Below are 20,504 nucleotides of genomic sequence, written 5' to 3'. Positions count from 1 at the left end.
TACAGAATTAAAATGAAAAGGAAAACATTATACATTAATTTACATAGATTAATATTTGATCTACATTAAATTTAATGTGTAAGGCAGACGCTGTACAGTACAGTCAGTCAATTAAGCATATGCCTTACATTTTTAATACATTTTCTTTCTATTATTTACATACTTGTGATATCCCATAATGCATTTCTCATTATTCACTTTAGATTAGCAGCTGGAATTCGAGTATGATTCATCACTTATTTCTGTTTCTTTCACTATAGGTCATCTGAGATGAGTGGTTTTTCTAAGACAGACAGAGAGGCTTTAAACTTTTCAATAAATAATTGGGAATGATAATTATTACCTATATGAACACATAACCACACACAAATGTTTTTAATAGGTCATCCCAGCACTAAATGTCTTTAGAAATTCTCAAATATCATATAGATGCAAAATAAATGTTTATTCATGGCATTTAAAAAATATATAATAAAAAAAATAGTAATAATAATAATTAGGTTATTTACAACACATCCATGATACTAATATGATTTACTATTAACAAATCATACATTACTGATTCTAGTATAATTGTTATTTACAATTATCATACATCACATCAATAAGAATTACATGATGAAATAAACTATTATTATTTTTATTATTATAAATAATAATTTTAGTACACTATTACTAGTTATTACTACTGGTATATTATTACTAGTTCTTAATACTGTATATGTCAGGGTTGTGGGGAGAGAGGATGAGGCGAGGACTCAGTACTGCAGAGAATGGGCTTTTATTAATAATAAAAATAAACAAAACCAACCAAAACTACCCCGTAGGGGTAACAGGACAGCTGGCAGGCTTGGCAAGGCAGGACAGGGCACAACAAGGCAAGGCAGGATCAGCACACGACAGGGGAACATACAACGAAGAACTGGCACAGGACTGAAAACAACAAGGAGATTATAAAGGGAGCAAATGAGAAGGGTAATGAGGTAACAGGTGGGGCAAATTAACCAATAATCAGGAAACAAGGTGGGTGGGGTCAAGACAATAGACGAGAGCACATGGCACATAGAACTAAACAAGACCAGCCATGTGCTCAAACAAATCAAAAACACAAGCACATGGCCAGAAAAACAAATCACTAGCCATGTGCAAAACAGGACAGGAACACGCAGCTAATGAGAAGACTCATAAGCCGCGTGTTCACAAAAAATAAACATGAAAGCACGCAGCCAGTGAAAAAACACCAACTGCGTGCAACACAGAGCAAAACAAAACGAGAAAAAGACACACACACACAGAGGAGCGCACGGCCCGAGCGAACTTGAAATCACACGCTCCCCAGCAAGAACAAACCTGGAGCGTGAGTGTCCGAACCCCGACATGAAACCAGAACAGAGTCTGAACAAGACAGGAGTGCCAGGATCCGAACACCACGCCCCAACATGAAACAGAGCACACAGACAAGAGAGCGCACAGCTCGAGCACACTCGAAGCCAGAAAACAAGACAAGAAGGAAGTGTCAGGGCTCCGTCACAAAACCATGAATAAACTAGACCGAAGTGACAGAACCCTGACAGTATATTCATACACCATGGTACTTAGATGGTACAGTATATGTATATCTTTGAAATACAAGCATTGTTTTTTGTATTTTATGGTAATATAGTATTGTCACTATAAATAAGTAATTTAAAACTTAAACACATTCAACTCTTAGATTTCAGCAAGTACTGTATAATGTACACAAGCTATTGGGAAAAAATAGACTAAAAACACAGTAGTTTTCTCACATTTCTGCTAGTGGGAAGTCATCAGACACTCCGGCACCCCCATAAACCTGAATGGCACAGTCCACCACCTTACTCGCCATCCTGCCTGCTGCCACCTTTATCATAGCGATCTAATGAAAAAAAATATTTAGACAAGGTCAAGATGTTCAGTAAACGTGGGTGGCAGATTTGTGTGTGTGTGTGTGTTTGTTTTGTCTACGTCCTTCATTTGAGAGAGGTCTAATGAATAAGCGCCACACATCTTACAGGCATCATCATCCCCACAGGCACATGCAGTAAACGCTAATAAGACTCCATTTCACTAATGTAATCTTCAGATGTTTCATACAATTATAGATTTGTGTGGATCTGGTATGCATCCAACAAGACATTTAATTTTAAATACACAGACATGAGAAGATAAATATGAGATTTGCAATCAAGTTTGCCCATCTGCTGGAGGACAGGGCCTCATTACAAACCAATCTCCTGCACATGTGCATATTGTGTGTATGATTCAGAAACAGGCCGAACACAGTGTGTATGTATACACTTTTAAAACCTCCTCAGCAGGAGAAGTGCTTAAGGTGTGTGGCTTTTCTCCAAACCCACAATATAAAGCAAACACAAGGTGTTGGTTCAGCAATGAAGAAACAGCAGGGAGGATAACATTAACAGAATTGCAGCAAGAATCTGATTCCTCTATTTGTTTGTGGAAGCCTGATGCTGTGTTACCATGACTACAGCCAACGGGATATGGAGCCTTGCTATTCTGGCTGACCCTAGGGAACTGCATTGTGGGTAAAAGGCCCCTACCACAGCTGGGATAGAACACAAGGTAGACGGTGATAAGTATGTGTAATTGGAGAGAGTTCAGAGCTAGAAGGAGGATTTGGAAAAAGGCGTGTGTGTGTGTGTGTGTTTATTAATGAACAAGAATTACCATGACTTTTTCATTATTTCAGTAAATGAAGATGTTTACAGACCCAATGGATTTTTTTATTTTATTTTTTTTTTACTCAGTGTTGACTTATCTCCTATTGAAACAGGAAGTTTGAGTGGGAAGTGTGTTTTTTTTTATTTTATTTTTTTTATACCCAAATAGTTACATCAAGACCAGGCCCCGCCCCCGCATGACGAATGTTAATTATTTAAACCCTTATTGAATAATTCATTGGAGGAGCATGGGTGTTTTCTAAATGCATAAATTTGTGTTTGATTTGTGATTCACAAACAGACGGCTGATTACGGTCATCACAGTTTCTCCAGGGCGGCTACATGAGGTCTGATGATGACAGCTAATTCACTATTAAACAAAAAATAAAAAAAAATAAAAATCTTTAAAAGTTTACTTTAAATAAGCCAGCTTGTTATGTGAGCATGTGGCCGCATCCGTGTCTGCTTTGTCATTGTGTATTTTAAGTAGTGGCACCCTTCGAGGGATTGAAATGCCCTCCCAGTTTTGCCATCTTGGCGCTGGGCCTGATCACAACCATGGAAATTAATTTTATTTTTTTACTTGCTCTGTGCTCTGTTCATTTTTGCTCTGTGCTCTGTTCATTTGGTCAACTTTTAGGGGTACATTAACAATGGTGTTTTAAAACTTTTTAATGTCAAAGTATGTAGCTCCTAAAGGGACAAGGTGATGGGAATAAATTAAATATGAGGAAAAATTAGATTTCAATGATTTTGAGTTTCATATAGGTAAACCTTTGTAAACAAATGTAAAACTGGTGATAGAAATAATATGAGGTTGGGGGAAAACTATATTTCAGTACTTGTGTGAACAAATGCAGTTGAGGGAACACGTTTTGTCAGCGAATGCAAAAGCATAAAAAATATTATCTCAAAGCATTAACCATTGTTGTAATCTTTACTAATCTTTATGTAATCTTTTTTTTTTTCTTTTTTTTAATTTCATCACTGAAAGGACTAAATGTGGTACAACAAATTATATTACTCTGGAATTACCTTGTCTTGAAACTTTCTTAACTGAAGGATCAAAAGAATGTGCTCTCTCCAAATTCATTCATCTCATAGGTATAAATGGAAGATATAATTGGGTGCATAGATTCAATCGGTGGAAAAAATACAAAAAGCAAAAGGGAATCCGCACACCAGACAAAATGCAAAGTTCAAGGTCCTTCGAACAAAAATGTATTACCGAAGATTTACATAGTCAAGTCACGTCAAGTCACCTTTATTTATATAGCGCTTTTAACAATACAGATTGTGTCAAAGCACTTAACAGTATCAAATTGGAGGATAGAGTGCCAGTAATGTATAAAAATAAGATTAAACACTCAGTTTTCAGTTAAGGTATTTCATTATTGAGTTCAGAGATGTCATTGTCTAGATCAGTTTAGTTTAAATAGTATCTGCAAAATCAAATTGACGATAATCACTAGAAATGAAGTGTCCCCAAATGAGCAAGTCAGAGGCGACAGCGGAAAGGAACCAAAACACCCTCTGTGACAGAATGGAGAAAAAAAAAACCTTGGGAGAAACCAGGCTCAGTCAGGGGGCCAGTTCTCCTCTGGCCAGGAGATAATTGTTTATTTATTGTTTACTTATTGTTTTAATTAAAATTTTAAATGTATAAATGTATTTATTTCTATTTTATATTGTTGCAATTTCTAACAATAATAATATTATGTAGTTAGGTATTTTATTATATTTTTAGTTATTTTCTTTTCTTTTTAGTTTTATTTATACTTTATTGTAGAAGTTGCAACAAAAAACTAAAGTGCAGACTCACATTTTTGGCAGACTGCCATTCCCTTCTGCTTTTTGTATTTTTTCCACCGATTGAATCTACGCACCCAATTATATCTTCTATTTTACTCAATTGGCGCATAATTTTTTTCTAATTTATATCTTATGGACACACATGAAATTGAAAAGCTCTGAAAACAATATCTCAGTCTGTTCAAAGATTCCTTTGCATCCCCTTTCAGACACCTGGACCCCAGGTTTAAAGCCCTTGCAGTAACATTAAGAAAGTGCTTCTTAAAGTGTGGGGCATGGCCACCAAGAGAGCCTCACATTTAGGTTTTACAGGGAGGAGTAACCAAAACATTTAAGAACCACTGCATTAAGATAACCTTAATAATATATAAACTTTTTAAAATGTCATGCATCAACAAGACTCTTTCCAAATTTTACATTTTCAGTGATATTCCTGTTTATTGTGCTATAATGTTATTATCACACTCTAATTAGGCTCATCTATCCATGTGTCAAAATTCAGAGCTTCTACTGCTCTCTGGGGTTGGACACATCCCATGTGAACATATCACTCCCACAGACACATCTGTTGATGCAAAGTGACAGAAAGAGAGGGGATGAGTTCTGAGATGAACTGCAGGAGTGTCTATTTGGTGTGTGTGTGTGTGTGTGTAGCTTGTGAGGTCAGTCTGTCAGAGTTGATTTCTGAACATCTTCCACCATCTATTGGAGTGTTAGTTCATGCATTAGGTAGGAATGAATGAGATCTTTAACAGAGACAGGCAGACAGACAGAAGGGGGTGAGAGTGAGATAGACAGACATCTGATGTCTTAAGACAGATTATTTAACTTGCACTTCACAAAATCAAAGAAAATTAAGAATTAAAATATCAAAGAAAAATAAGAATTAAAATAATATTTTACCTGTTTCCTTGCAGCCTTGTTGCCCTGTGTGTCCAATGTGTGAGCAGCATGTAGTATTAACAAACCTGACTGTGAAATGGCGATTTGACACTCTGCTATCCAATGAGCTACCACCTCCTACGATGCAATGCAAACTGCATTATTACACATAAGCAACAGCAAACTGACTATACTGCATACTTTAAATCAAACCAAAACCACAGGATTGATGCATGAGGTACAAATACACCAGTTGCAATGAATTGTTCTTCCACTGGGTGTCAGTGCACTGTTTTCTCTGAGATAAAGCCAGCCAGACATCAGAGCAGATTTCAGAAGATTTCTCTGGCAATTTTATTGGCCAGGCTTTTCTAATGATTGTACAACATAAAAAAAAAAAAAAAAACAGATCCAAGGTTCCACACAACAAACAGCACATACATTGTATGTCTGCATACGTGTTGGTAAAGCCTCTTTCCAACAGCTTGTCTATGGGCTACGCGTTGGCATAGCAAGTCCAGTGCCCACTCTGCCAGCCCCACAGCCCTCATGCAGTGATGAAGTCTACCTGGCCCCAGCCGTCCCTGAGCAATCTAAAACCCCTGCCCTTCACCTACAACCAACTAATCAGAGAGCAAACAATTAATCTAACTAATGAATCAGTGAATCAAATGCCAACCATTAATCAGACTGATTATATAATTATATATCAAGCATAAATCTCTGTATGGCAAACTGACTAAGTCATTTTATATTATAAAGAAATAAAAAATAAATAAAAAACAGTGAATACTTTTACTTACTTACTTTACTTTTAGTCATTTAGCAGACGCTTTTATCCAAAGCGACTTACAAATAAGAAAAAGAAACTAAAACTAAAAGTTAAACCTCTGTAAATACTATCTACACACACATTTAAGAAAATACAGAAATTAAATAAAATTGACAAATGCATACAACAACATTTCAATAGTAAACATATAAATGAAAATAAAATAAAATAAATATAAAAAGCGATACTTAAATCCTTTGCAGGTGTCCCAGCCCGGTGGAGTCGCACGGTAGTGTCGATGGTCTTTACACTCTTCGGCCTTCACACTAAGAGGGCTTCACACGAGGGCTGCCGCGGTATAATAACCTTTTTTATACCTATCTAACAAATCACTATTACCCACAAGGTACGTTCATTTTGTTATGTGCCTCATTTTAATGTTTTAAGCAATATCTATTATGGTTAAATAAATGAATTTAAATGAATTTCTAGTATTCCACTTAATTAATCAAACAATCAATAAATTCAGATTTCACCCCTGTAACTAAGTGCCTGAGGCACTAAAGTTATTTTTATACGTTTTTGTGGCCTCATTAGTCTGCAGAAAGTGTACACTCATATACATTAAGTGAATACATGCACAGACCAACACACAGATACACGTGTTTATACATACATTCCATAGGCCTAATGGTTTTTATACTGCACAAACCAGATTTTCTATTGCCCTACACCTTAACCTACCCCTTCCAGGAAACTTTGTGCATTTTTACTTTCTCAAAAAAACTAATTCTGTATGATTTTTAGCCTTTTGAAATATGGGGACATGGGGTAATGACCTCATGAATCACCTTCTCCTTGTAATACCTATGTCATACCCATGTCATTATACAAATTTGTGTCCTCATATGTCACAAAAATGCACACACACACACACACACACACACACAGATTATGATAAATTAATCTCACCAAGAAGAATGTTGGAAGCAGGAACTCTCACATTGTCAAAGTGGATCTCAAAATGGCCACCATGGATTGCCTCTACAGAGATAAAAACATCTTACTCTGTAGTAAAAGCAAGGGAACCCTCAGAGCGCCCACAATACACACAATCTTCAATCTGTGTTACAGCATACTAAAAATGATAAGGTGGTGGAAAGACAGAAATGCAGAGTGAATCAAACAGAGGATGATGAGAGAGTGAGTGCTGTGATATGGGTGTGGAGCGATAGTGAGACACAAGTTAAAGCACAGACATGAAAATGGATCAGCAAAGAGTGAACCTGAGGTGAGGATCTGATAAGCTTCATGTGGCAAGGTAGATTGTGTTACTCAGAACTCACCGTCCTGACCGAAAACGGTGAGCGGTCTTATTTTCTTTACTCCTGGTGTGTTCAGAGGGACCAGGATCATGCTGTGCAGCCCATGCCTGAAAAACATTTGCATATGTACACACACACATTTACTATATTAATGAAATGTTGGGGGGGAAACACTCCTGAATTAACAGACAAACATTTCACAGTGATCTTGTTACACATAATATTTAATTAAGTGTATATTATAATGTGTATACAGGAAAATGATGATTTCTCAGGACTCTCAGTGTAAAATTATACAATGTAACAACATTTATAAAACATGTCTCCTGGAGGGATTTTCATTAGATATGAAGTCGAAGCAGTTTTAGTTTCATAAACTTGGATTCAAATGAAATACAAAATCAGGAAAACTCCAACCTCTCTCTCTTTTATGCTGCCAAGGTCACTGATCACTGGAGGGAGAAAGCACTGCTAGAAAGACAGAAGACAGGAAGTGATGATTCTGAACAAAGAAGCACTAAGGGTATGATGGAGAAGAGAAGCAGTGAGCAGGATACTTAAGAAAATAGAGCAAACACAGGGAGTTTGCACATGTTAAAGGCAACATTACTAAATAAAATAATTCAAAACCACACATTTGTTGTGTTGGTATTTATTGTGTAGACACTCAACACACTACTATATGTAAATAATGTGAAAAGATGACAGAAAAATATATACAGTACATACAGTCAGGTCCATAAATATTGGGACATCGACACAATTCTAACATTTTTGGCTCTATACGCCACCACAATGGATTTCAAATGAAACGAACAAGATGTGCTTTAACTGCAGACTGTCAGCTTTAATTTGAGGGTATTTACATCCAAATCAGGTGAACGGTGTAGGAATTACAACAGTTTGCATATGTGCGTCCCACTTGTTAAGGGACCAAAAGTAATGGGACAATTGGCTTCTCAGCTGTTCCATGGCCACGTGTGTGTTATTCCCTCATTATCCCAATTACAATGAGCAGATAAAAGGTCCAGAGTTAATTTCAAGTGTGCTATTTGCATTTGGAATCTGTTGCTGTCAACTGTCAAGATGAGATCCAAAGAGCTGTCACTATCAGTGAAGCAAGCCATCATTAGGCTGAAAAAACAAAACAAACCCATCAGAGAGATAGCAAAAACATTAGGCGTGGCCAAAACAACTGTTTGGAACATTCTTAAAAAGAAGGAATGCACCGGTGAGCTCAGTAACACCAAAAGACCCGGAAGACCACGGAAAACAACTGTGGTGGATGACCGAAGAATTCTTTCCCTGGTGAAGAAAACACCCTTCACAACAGTTGGCCAGATCAAGAACACTCTCCAGGAGGTAGGTGTATGTGTGTCAAAGTCAACAATCAAGAGAAGACTTCACCAGAGTGAATACAGAGGGTTCACCACAAGATGTAAACCATTGGTGAGCCTCAAAAACAGGAAGGCCAGATTAGAGTTTGCCAAACGACATCTAAAAAAGCCTTCACAGTTCTGGAACAACATCCTATGGACAGATGAGACCAAGATCAACTTGTACCAGAGTGATGGGAAGAGAATAGTATGGAGAAGGAAAGGAACTGCTCATGATCCTAAGCATACCACCTCATCAGTGAAGCATGGTGGTGGTAGTGTCATGGCGTGGACATGTATGGCTGCCAGTGGAACTGGTTCTCTTGTATTTATTGATGATGTGACTGCTGACAAAAGCAGCAGGATGAATTCTGAAGACAAAACTGAAGGGAAAATGCCCCAAGAACAAGCAGGAACTGAAGACGATTGCAGTAGAGGCCTGGCAGAGCATCACCAGGGATGAAACCCAGCGTCTGGTGATGTCTATGCGTTCCAGACTTCAGGCTGTAATTGACTGCAAAGGATTTGCAACCAAGTATTAAAAAGTGAAAGTTTGATTTATGATTATTATTCTGTCCCATTACTTTTGGTCCCTTAACAAGTGGGAGGCACATATGCAAACTGTTGTAATTCCTACACCGTTCACCTGATTTGGATGTAAATACCCTCAAATTAAAGCTGACAGTCTGCAGTTAAAGCACATCTTGTTTGTTTCATTTGAAATCCATTGTGGTGGTGTATAGAGCCAAAAATGTTAGAATTGTGTCGATGTCCCAATATTTATGGACCTGACTGTATGTATGCAGGGGTGGTTTTGAGGCAGGGGGTCATTGCCCCCGTGTCAACAAGCTTGGCCCCCTCTGTGGCCCCCTAAATTTATAATCACATGTTAAAATTAACATTTGGCAGATTCGGCAGAGATCTAAACTTTTGACCACAACTGTAAATTGACATGCACGATAATTTAACATATAAATACCTTTTCCTAAATTGAAAAGTGCTATTTGTAAAATGAAGCAACAGTGTTTTTATCAGTTTGTTTTGTGTTACATAGCATGTGTCAACTTTTCAGATGCAAAAAAGAAACACAGTATATACTGTATTTTATATATAGCTCTGGAAAAAAAAATTAAGAGACCACTACAGTTTTTGTGGTTTTACTATTTATTGGTATGTATTTGAATAAAATGAACATGTTTTGTTTTATTCTATAAACTACTGACGACATTTCTCCCAAATTCCAAATAAACATTTTGTCATTTAGAGCATTTATTTGAAGAAAATGCCAACTGGTCCAAATAACCTCAAATAATGCAAAGAAAACAAGTTCGTATTCATTTTAAACAACACAATATTATTTTTTATTAATAATAACGACTAATTTTAACTTAGGAAGAGTTCAGAAATCAACATTTGGTGGAATAACCCCGATTTTCAATCACAGCTTTCATGCATCTTGGTATGCTCTTCACCAGTCCTTCACATTGCTGTTATGTGACTTTATTTCACTCCTGGTGCAATCTTTCAAGCAGCTCGGCTTTGTTTGATGGCTTGTGGCCATCCATCTTCCTCTTGAAGTTTTCAATGGGGTTCAGGTCTGGAGATTGGGTTGGACATGACAGGGTCTTGATCTGGTGGTCCTCCATCCACTCCTTGATTGACCTGGCTATGTAGCATAGAGTATTGTCCTGCTGAAAAAAAAAAAAAAAACAATCCCCAGAGTTGGGGACCACTGTCAGAGCAGAAGGAAGCAAGTTTTCTTCCAGGACAACCTTGTACGTGGCTTGATTCATGTGCCCTTCACAAGGACTTCACCCCAGATGACGTTTGCCATTCTTTTTGTCCGTCACTTGATTTCATCAGTGACATTTAAATTATTTGGTGGTCATACATGCATGCCATATATGTAGAGATACTGATTCAATGGTCCCTTATTTTTCCCAGAGCTGTACAGTATATACACAGTGGGGCCTGAGTTTCGGTTTTTAAACTGGGGGGGAACTCCCCCCTTACATGGGTCACATGGGGGGGATTTAAAGATTCTTGGGGGGGGGGGGATAAATTGACACATCGGGCTAAATTAATCATCTTCATTTATTTATGTCTACAGTTTTTAATGTATCTTGGTTTTCAAAGAATTATAACAAAATTTGTCATGCTCTCTTTCAAATTGACATTAAGAACTGTATTAAAACTATATATTAAGAATCACTGTATTTGTATATTCCAGTTTCAGTTCAATTTCTTTGTTTTTAAAAAAAACTTTATACAAAATACACCATGCTCTCCTTCAAACTGACATTAAGAACTATATATTAAGGTCTCTTAATTTCAGTGTATTTCATGGGTTTCAGATCAGTTCAGTTCTTTGCTTTTTCAAAACTTCATACAAAATACGTCATGCTCTCCTTCAAATTAACGTTAAGAACTCTGTTTAAACTATATATTAAAGTATCTCAGTTTCAGTGTCTTTCATGTTTCAGTTCAATTTTAGTCACTTTTTTTCCATTGCTTGTGACTTTGTGACTTCTTTCCTCTGTCTCCTCCTCTTCATCTCTTTCCATTTGATGATGGCTTTCATTTTTGTGCCTTCTGAATAAAAAAAGAAATGTCTCCTCTTTCTATAGCCAAATATTTTTTTTCCCCTAACGTTTAAGCGTTGTGAAAATCTAATCAGAGTGTTATTTTTGTTTTTATTTAAGAAAAAAAGCTCTCCAAAGATTAAAAACCATTTCAGTGAATTAATTTTATTCCGACATAAATTAAATAACACAAGGACAAATATCATGCATACCAAGCTGTTGGCGTCTTCTCGCCGTTGAAACATGGGTCGTTACGTGAGAGATGATGACGATCAGTGAACAGGAGTCTATTTTCTTATGTTCATTCATGTTAACTTTCAATAAAATGCGCATTTTAAGATAAGGAGATGATGATTTACTCGCGCTTCGCTGCTGCTGTGTTGAGTCGGCGGGTGCGCTCTATCCACTCACACACTATAAAGAGCAAAACAGCATTTGATGTTTGATTATCGGGATTAAAATAATATAATTTGAAAGCCGATAACATCTTCACACGCAACTCATTATGACTCAGAATATTAGAGCGCGTTACACAGCCTTGTGTGAATCAGTGCGACGCGGGCCACGGAGAACACGCCGATGCTCTGCTACAGGACTCAACGACAGAGAAGGCCGGTGCATAGCTGTTTTAAAAAAAGACAGGCTGTTTGAACCAGTGATTTATTCTTTTTCGCGTCTGTAGATGTATTTAATCTGAGATGAAGCAAATATATTTGTGCGGGAATTTCTCGCATTATAAAAGTTAAACTTGCGGGAATGGTTTAAATTATGCGCGATCCCCGCAATCCTGCGCCGAAATTCAAGCCTTGTGTATACATATATTTCCATCACCTTATCTGTCTTAGCCCTAACTCTAACCGTGGGTCGACATTATGGCTGTGGCCTAGGTCCCACCTGGCACTGCCTGCTCCAAGCCCCTCCTGTCGTCTCCCTGGCCCCTCCTGTTTCCTCCTTGGCTCCTCCCTCTGTCGTCTCCACCCTGGACTCTGTTCGTCGTCCTCGTCCCGGGTATCCATCCTCGTTGTTCCTGCAGTGCGAGGATGCACCTTCCTGGAGGGGGGCGATATGTCATGCCCATGGACTGTCTGTGTGTGTTTTACTCTCCATGTGCTTCCCTGTGACCCAGTTTTTTCATTGTTTGATTATGTCATTTGTCTCAGGTGTGTCTTATTAATTACTCTCGTTACCCCATGTATTTAAACCCCAGTCCTTGCAGTCTGTGCTTTTCGGGTCTCATGTTCATTAAAGACTGTTGATTGAGAATTCTCCTGCATCTCTGCGTTCCTTGCTCCTTCGTTTCCTCCACAGCAGTATCAGTATCGTGACACAAAGACAGTAATTACGACACAGCCATTGGATTGTTGCAGAATAGATTTGGAATGAAGTATATTGTCATCAGTGCTCACATGTCAAAATTGCTTGATTTGGCTCCTGTAAAGAGATCGTCAGACATAAAGACCCAGAGAAGTTTATATAATGAATGTGAAATTCATATTCAGAGACAGGTTGTTAACCAATAGATCTTTCACCAAATCTGAAATAACTCATGAACCTAGGCTCAATAAAAATGTAATCTGCAGCCGCCCTGCACATTGCTAGTTATGATCCCAAGGCTTGTGCATATTGTGAGAATCTGAATTATAATCCTGAAAATTGCTCTGAATATTCAGTGTCTGCTCAAAAAGACAAGCTGAAAAAAATTTGGAAATGTTTTGTTTGTTTGGGACCTAAACATTCAGCAAAGTTCTCTAGGGTAAAGGAAATGTCCTGTGTTAAGTGTGGATGTAAGCATCATTTGTCCATCTGTCAGCAAAATGACAAGTAGTCTAATATTAACAATGCAGTGCAGAAGATAGTGACACTAGCTCTGAAGCTGTTGTGTCACTGATGTCAAGCACTGTAAAACCGAGGGCTGATGGGCAAATGACTGTACCACTTCAAACTGTGAAACCGTGGATAGAGGGTCCCGCAGGTAGAAAATAAGTACATTGCTTGCTGGACAGAGGCAGTCAAAGGTATTGTGCATGAGAGTTTAGTGAATAGTGTAGCAAATTAGCTCAAAAGGGAAATATATATATAAATAATTACATTTAAATATGATTAATTACAATTATTTATAGCAGCTGCCAGTAGTAACTGTAGCAGAATAAAATTGCCATCAACTAATCTGTTCGTCCAGCGAACATTCCGTGTAAGTTCATATCAACTCTAAGAAAGGATATTTTTGTGGCAACAGAAAATACTTTCTTAAGTATTAATGCATTAGCGAATGTAGCAAGGATCAAAATCGTAAAGGGACATTATCTACAATCAGAAACTCATGTAATTTGTGCACAAGAGTTTTATTAACTAAACACTAATGACAACTAGTCCAACAAACAAACATACATACACTCACGCGTACGTACAAAAGGGGAGATATGGAAATGCAGTTATGGAAAATGAGTCAGAACCATCAGTTAAAAACCATCAGTGCCGATTTACAACGGGGTCTACCGCTTATACTAAACCTCTGTTTCGTTTAGTTAAATGTACGATACTTGCATTGCCTTGGTCATTGAACGAGTGTCCGGATGTGGTCTCAGATGAAAGTCTTGATGGTTTCAAGGTTTTGGACTTGCGATCACGTTCTTCCAGGTTTGAAGAGTGATGAATTCCAAAGATATTCTGACTCAATGTTGATTGGGAGTTTCTTCCCAGGTGAAAAGTGAAGAAGAATTAAGATACATCAGCTAAGATCCGAGTATCTTTGGTTGAATGGAAAGACAAGACCGCAAGGCCTGGCACAAAAACATAAGGGTCCAGAAGAGTTCTAGCTCACATTGTCATCTTCTCAGAATCTAAAAGATCCAGACTGACTGCAGGGCAGTGATGCAGTTGCCTTTATCTCCTATCGAGGTCACACCTCTGGGGGGGTCAAAGAGCCAATGGTGACTTTCAATATTTACGACTCTTAAGTCTCCAAGCATGGTAATTTGCATATGAACTGGATTGGATGTTGATATACAAACTATTCAAGATCCTTAGGACACTAATATGTTGCATAGGTATCAACATATAATATACACACTCAATTAGATCATCCAAAGGTGAATTGATAGAGACCAAACATGGTATAAGTGAGGTGATATTAACTAGTGATCTATCATAAGCCTGCATAAAACAGTATACAATACAAAATAGAATATACAAGAACAGTAATAGTATACACAATGACCTGAGGATATGTGATAGGAAGGTCAAATAAAAATCTGTCTAGGATTTTATGAAAGAAGTCGTTTCCTATAGCAGTATGTGTCTGTTTTAGAGAGAACTGAGTAGGGGGGAAGATTCTCTCTAAATACTTTTAGGTATTAAAGTTTATCTGATCTAAGGCTGAGGTGTCCTGGTTACCATGGTAACCGGGGGCCTGGAGTCATTCACAGACATACTGGCACCCATTGGGTGAGGAGTCTGCGATTATTTGTTAATCTAACGACCAATTGATTTGTTAAATCTAATGAAAAATTGTGTGTCTGATTGGTCCAAATGCTACAATAGAGAGAAGCTGAATCTTCACACTTACGGAGCGGCATTTGGAACACAGCAATTGGAATTCCTCAAGCCTGTACTGTTGTCATGAAAGTTCCTGGAGAACATATGCAAAAGAAGCTCATAGCTAAGGGTCTGCAACAAACAGATTTTTTTTCTCTGAGGACACTGATTCTGAACTTTCGGTGTTAATAGAAGAAGACTGCTACTGGCAAGTGGTGTCAGGTAGAGTCGAAAGATTAAATTAATCTGTACAAGGATCAATTCCCATGTCTAATGTAACAGACACAACATGCAAATTAGTTTAGAAGAAGATGTACAGATTTTGAAACAATTGCATGCCTTTTGGGAAGTAGTCTTTGGGCATACTGAACAAGACAGCTAAAGATCCAGAAGAAATAGAAGCTCAACAACATTTTAACCAGACAGTAACTTTTAAGGATGGATGTTATCAGATTGAGTTACCCTGGAAACCAAATAAACCAAAACTATCAAATAACTTCAGGATGGCTAAGAAAAGGTTTGAAAAGCTGCAGAGAAAATTAAAAGCTGATGTAACATTTTACACAGAATACAGAGATATAATAGTATTTACAGCAAGTCATTTGTGAAAATGACTTGGAAGCAAAGAAAGACCATGCTGTGCTCAGAGAAGACAAAACAACAACTATACTAAGGGTAGTATTTGACGCATACTCACACAAGGAGGTTTGTCCATCACTAAATGACTGCTTGCTCGCTGGACCAAACTTGAATCCTGATTTGTTAGAGGTGCTTATCAAGTTACAATTGAAAAAAAAAAAAAATAGCATTCACTACTGTAGCAAATTATCTCAAAAGAGAATTGTATCTAAGTAATTACAATGAATTATGATTAATTACAATTATTTATATTGGCTGACAGCATGGGCATAACCACCATATACTTTGGAAAAATACCAATCTGTCCCCCCAATAATAGGCCTATTATATTGTAGTATGTGACATATGATATGCCCTACTTTTACGAACCCTGGTTGTAGCCTAGTGGATCTGTTGTTATTTCCGATTTACTTTCAATTTAGGAAAAACAAGGGAAACAAAACTGTGTGACCACCCCCCCTCGATTGTACACTTGGTTGAGCCTGTAAACGCCGGCTTGCGGCATCGTTTGAAAAAACTACTCAGTCCGACTGTCACTGGAGCTTACATAACATGAAGGTAGGAGCTAAAAGAAAGAGGCAGGACGAACAGGCGGACATTCGCCTTTTTTTCAGACGGTAAGCAAGTAGACACCTAAAAAGTAGTGCCATGGTCACAAATACCGCGGCAATTTTTTGAATAAATGTGAAAAAATATCACGTTCAAATGGCTCAGTATTATAGCTAGGTAGCTAGCATGATACCCTGAAAATAGGCTGAATAATGAACTGCTGGAGTCACAGACCAAGGAGTTCCCGCACTTCCCACTCCATCGATAAGCCTCTATTCATTCGTTGATGGCCTGGCCTGTTTGTTTTTACGATCTGATCCGCAACTGAACGGATATAAGTTGACACATTGATTTGAATGGAAACCTATCTGATCCGGTGCCGTGGATTCGAAAGCTTAATTCTGGTGGGGGAAAACTTAAAAGGGGTCCATTTACTCTGTCATCAGTGTGTGTAGTTCTTTTTTCCATCTCCCCCCGTGTGTCGTGTGTGTGTGAGAGAGAGAGAGAGATATTGACTGATGTTTTTAAAATTCACTTGGCACTTAACAGGCTTGGTAAAGTCAAAGCAAATAACACTCGCACCAATAAAAACAGAATTTTCAATGCATCAAATTAAAAGGATCATTAGGGTCAGTCATTGTTCTTCAAGAACAATAATGGTACATCGATGTTAACTATTGATACAAGGATGTTTATTTGTCACATACATAGAGCTACTTGTGTAAACATGTAGGTAGAGGTGCAGATTGGAAGATGTGGGGGGGGGGGGGGGGGGGTTGTTGGCTGTGGCTTAGTCCTGTGTATGTGTGTGGGGGGGTAGGCATAGTGTAGTTGTAAGTTTGATTTCATGATTGATATGATTTCATTCACATGAAACACACAATATTCAAAATGATTTGGGTATGCAAGTTTTCCTCATTAGAAGCCATCCTATTTGCTGCTATGTCAGAAAAATTGCGACTGTTCTTTTAATGTTAATTCAAATGGTCAATGTATTCCTCAAAACTATGTTCTAGATGAGCAAATCTTTATCAATATATGAAAATTGTGAATTGTGGGAAATGCACTTAAAAAACATATCTGGGGAAGGGCTCACATTTGGACCCCCCCAAAATCTATACCATGGTTACGCCCTTGGCAGACAGTAATAACTGTCATAGAATTAAACTGCCGTCATCTAATCTGTTCGGCCAGCGAACATTCTGTTTAAGTTCATATCAACTATAAGAAAGGATATTTTTGTGGCCACAGAAAATACTTTCCTAAGTATTAATGCATTAGAGCATGTAGTAAGGATCAAAATTGTAAAGGGACATTAATATGGGGATTTAACATTGTAAAGGGACATTAATATGGGAATTAATTAACATTAATTCCCCACGACTAGGGGGAAGTCGTGGCCTAATGGTTGGAGAGTCGGACTCGTAATCGAAAGGTTGTGGGTTCGAGTCCCCGGCCGGCAGGGATTGTAGGTGGGGGGAGTGAATGTACAGCGCTCTCTCCACCCTCAATACCACGACTGAGGTGCCCTTGAGCAAGGCACCGAACCCCCAACTGCTCCCCGGGCGCCGGGTGTGTGTTCATGGTGTGTGTGTGTGTGCGCATTTGTTCACTACTCACTGCTGTGTGTGTGCACTTGGATGGGTTAAACGCAGAGCAACAATTTCGAGTATGGGTCACCATACTTGACAATACGTCACGACTTTACTTTACTTTACTTATATGCAAGGCAGAACATAAACTAGTCTAACAAACAAACAAACAAACATACAATCACTCATACATGGGGAAAGGGCAAATGAGTGTTGATGGATGAAACCATCAGGAAACCAGAGAATGAAGCTATGAAAAGAGTCAGTTAACCACCTTAGTAAAACCATCAGCGCTGTTTATTACAGGGTCTATAGCTTATACTAAACCTATGTTTTGTTTATTTAAATGTACGATTCTTGCATTGCCTTGGGCGTTGAATGAGTGTCCGGATGCAGTCTTCGATGAAAGTCTTGATGGTTTCAAGGTTTGGACTTGCAATCACGTTCTTCCTGGTTTGAAGAGTGATGAATTCCAAAGATGCTCTGACTCGATGATTGGGAGTTTCTTCCCAGGTGAAAAGTGAAGAAGAGTTAAGAGACATCAGCTAACATCCTGTCTCCAAGTCTCTTCAACATCTATATTAATGATCTTCCAGCAACACAGTACCGCAAATTCATCTACGCCGATTACATCTGCATTGGGACCCAACATAAGACATTTGACGAGGTCGAGAACATACTGAACATGGACATGGATTTGATGGTGGACTTCCTCAGTAGGTGGCGACTTCAACCCAGTGCAACTAAGACTGTATCTAGTATTTTCCACCTCCACAATGCACAAGCCAAACGGGAGCTCAATATCTTCCTCAAGGGCCAGCGGATTAAACATGACCCAAATCCAACATACCTCTGTGTTACCCTGGACCGATCATTAACATATCATGATCATCTGAAGAAGACAGCAGCCAAAGTCAGCTCTCGAAACAATCTACTCAGTAAACTGGCCGGCACAAGTTGGGGTGCAAGGGCCCAGACACTCAAGACCACAGCACTTGCTCTGTGTTACTCAACAGTATAGTACTGTGCACCAGTCTGGTCTAGATCGTCCCACACCAAGCTAGTAGACGTTCAGTTAAATACGTCTATGTGCATAATCACTGGAACCCTATGTTCTATTCCTCTACCATGGCTGCCAGTCTCAGTAACATACCACCACCACATCTCCGACGACAGGAGACCACTGCCAAGCTGCTGACTAAAGTCTATGCAAATGACAAGTTGCCACTCAACTCGGACATCACACTGCATCCAGCAGCCTGCCTGTCTTTCGAGAAAACCTGTCTGGCTGGACTCGCCGCAAGAGGATATGACAGCCAATTCGTCATCAGTCTGTGCTCCTGGCTTCCACCTTCCTTGATGACACTGGTCAATGTTGAACCGATGGGCTCTAAGCAATGAGAATTCTGATGTATTTCCGCTCATACTTTATACCGGCAAGGGCACTTCCGGTTTGTATGGTAACTAAGAAACCATCAGCTGTGTGAGAGTCAAGCCCCCTCATTAAAACAACAAATAAAACGCCGTAGTTTTATAGTTTTAAATCAAGTTGATATTTTATTTGTATGTATATAATATTATTATTATTATTATTATTATTATTATAATATTATATTATATCTTCTCCATAACCATGGAAAAGACGTTTTTCCAATGTCAAAAGCAAATGAAGGCAGCCTCGGAGCACTGTAGTGTCCCGCTGTGCTCTGTGTCTTCACGCTACAACTCCTGTGCTAGTTTTCATTCCTTCCTGGTGAAGGAGGAGATCAGGAAAAAATGGATTGTAAACATTAGAAGGATCAACTTCCAAATCACGAAACACACAAAGGTATGCAGTGTACATTTCAAACCAGATGATTTTGTGGAAGGAACAAGTAGGAGGCGTCTGAAAAAAGGTGCTGTCCCTTCAGTATTTGAGTGGAACCGTGAACGCCAAATGCAGCCGCCGAGGTTAAGTGTCTGGGAACGACAAGAGCGACCACCGCTACCGGAATCAAATATGGAGGAAAATATGGGGGGGGGGGGGGTGTTTGGTGAAGGGCAGGGGTGGGGGATAAAGTGCTGAAGTGCAGTTGGGGTGGGGATGGGTGGGCAAAAGTGTAAAGGTGATAAAGTGGTGTGGGCAGGAGGTATGTATATGGCTTGTGTGGGAGGGGGAGCAGGAGGGGTGGTTGGGGCTAAATGTGATAAATGGGACTAAAGTGTTTAGAATGCGGAGGGGGGGGGGGGGGGGGTTGTGTGTGAGAGTGTTGAGTGGTGGGCGTGTGCAAAGTCAGTGTAGTTTCGTTATCTGAGAATCAGTTTAAGACTGTAATAATTACCTAATTACAATACCATGTGTTATGCCTTAAATGTTTTAAAGGAAACTTTTTTTTTTCTTTCAGATTTGTAACCTATAAACACATGATGGCCTTCTAGGAACAGATTGAACCTTCAACACACAGGATGATTCGCGTCACCAGCCCCAAAGTCACCAGGGAGACTGGGCTATATGTGAAGACTCGGGCACTTCCTGCAATCGATGAATTCTTCCTCTTCATGATGGACCTTGCTTTGGGCCTCAAGCAGAAAGACCTGGCTCATCGCTTCCATGTCCTAACCACTTGGGTGAACTGCCTCTATTTTCTTTTAGGTTCTGTGCAAATTTGGTTGCCGAAAAAGAGAGTACGAGCCTACCTGCCAGAGGAATTTGAGAATTTCCGAGACACCCAGGTCATCCTGGACTGTACCGAGCTCCGC

At 38.9% G+C, this 20,504-nt stretch overlaps 1 pseudogene across 1 annotated transcript in view; it reads right to left on the bottom strand.

Annotated features, from left to right (window-relative positions):
- Positions 1 to 1,783: 1,783 nt before the first annotated feature.
- LOC306863269 (acyl-CoA dehydrogenase family member 11-like) overlaps positions 1,784 to 20,504 on the bottom strand; it is a 74,402-nt pseudogene continuing 55,681 nt past the window's right edge. The window contains exons 9-13 of the transcript in view: positions 7,515 to 7,636; positions 7,141 to 7,212; positions 5,855 to 6,009; positions 5,418 to 5,534; positions 1,784 to 1,897 (exon numbers count right to left, since the gene is read on the bottom strand). The product of the transcript in view is annotated as an acyl-CoA dehydrogenase family member 11-like (transcript). The remainder of the gene's footprint in view (positions 1,898 to 5,417; positions 5,535 to 5,854; positions 6,010 to 7,140; positions 7,213 to 7,514; positions 7,637 to 20,504) is intronic.

This window comes from Barbus barbus, assembly GCF_936440315.1.
Source record: "Barbus barbus genome assembly, chromosome: 44".
NCBI classification, from domain to species: Eukaryota; Metazoa; Chordata; class Actinopteri; order Cypriniformes; family Cyprinidae; genus Barbus; species Barbus barbus.
Note: the sequence above shows the minus strand (reverse complement) of the source record. Positions and strands in the feature narration are given on the sequence as shown.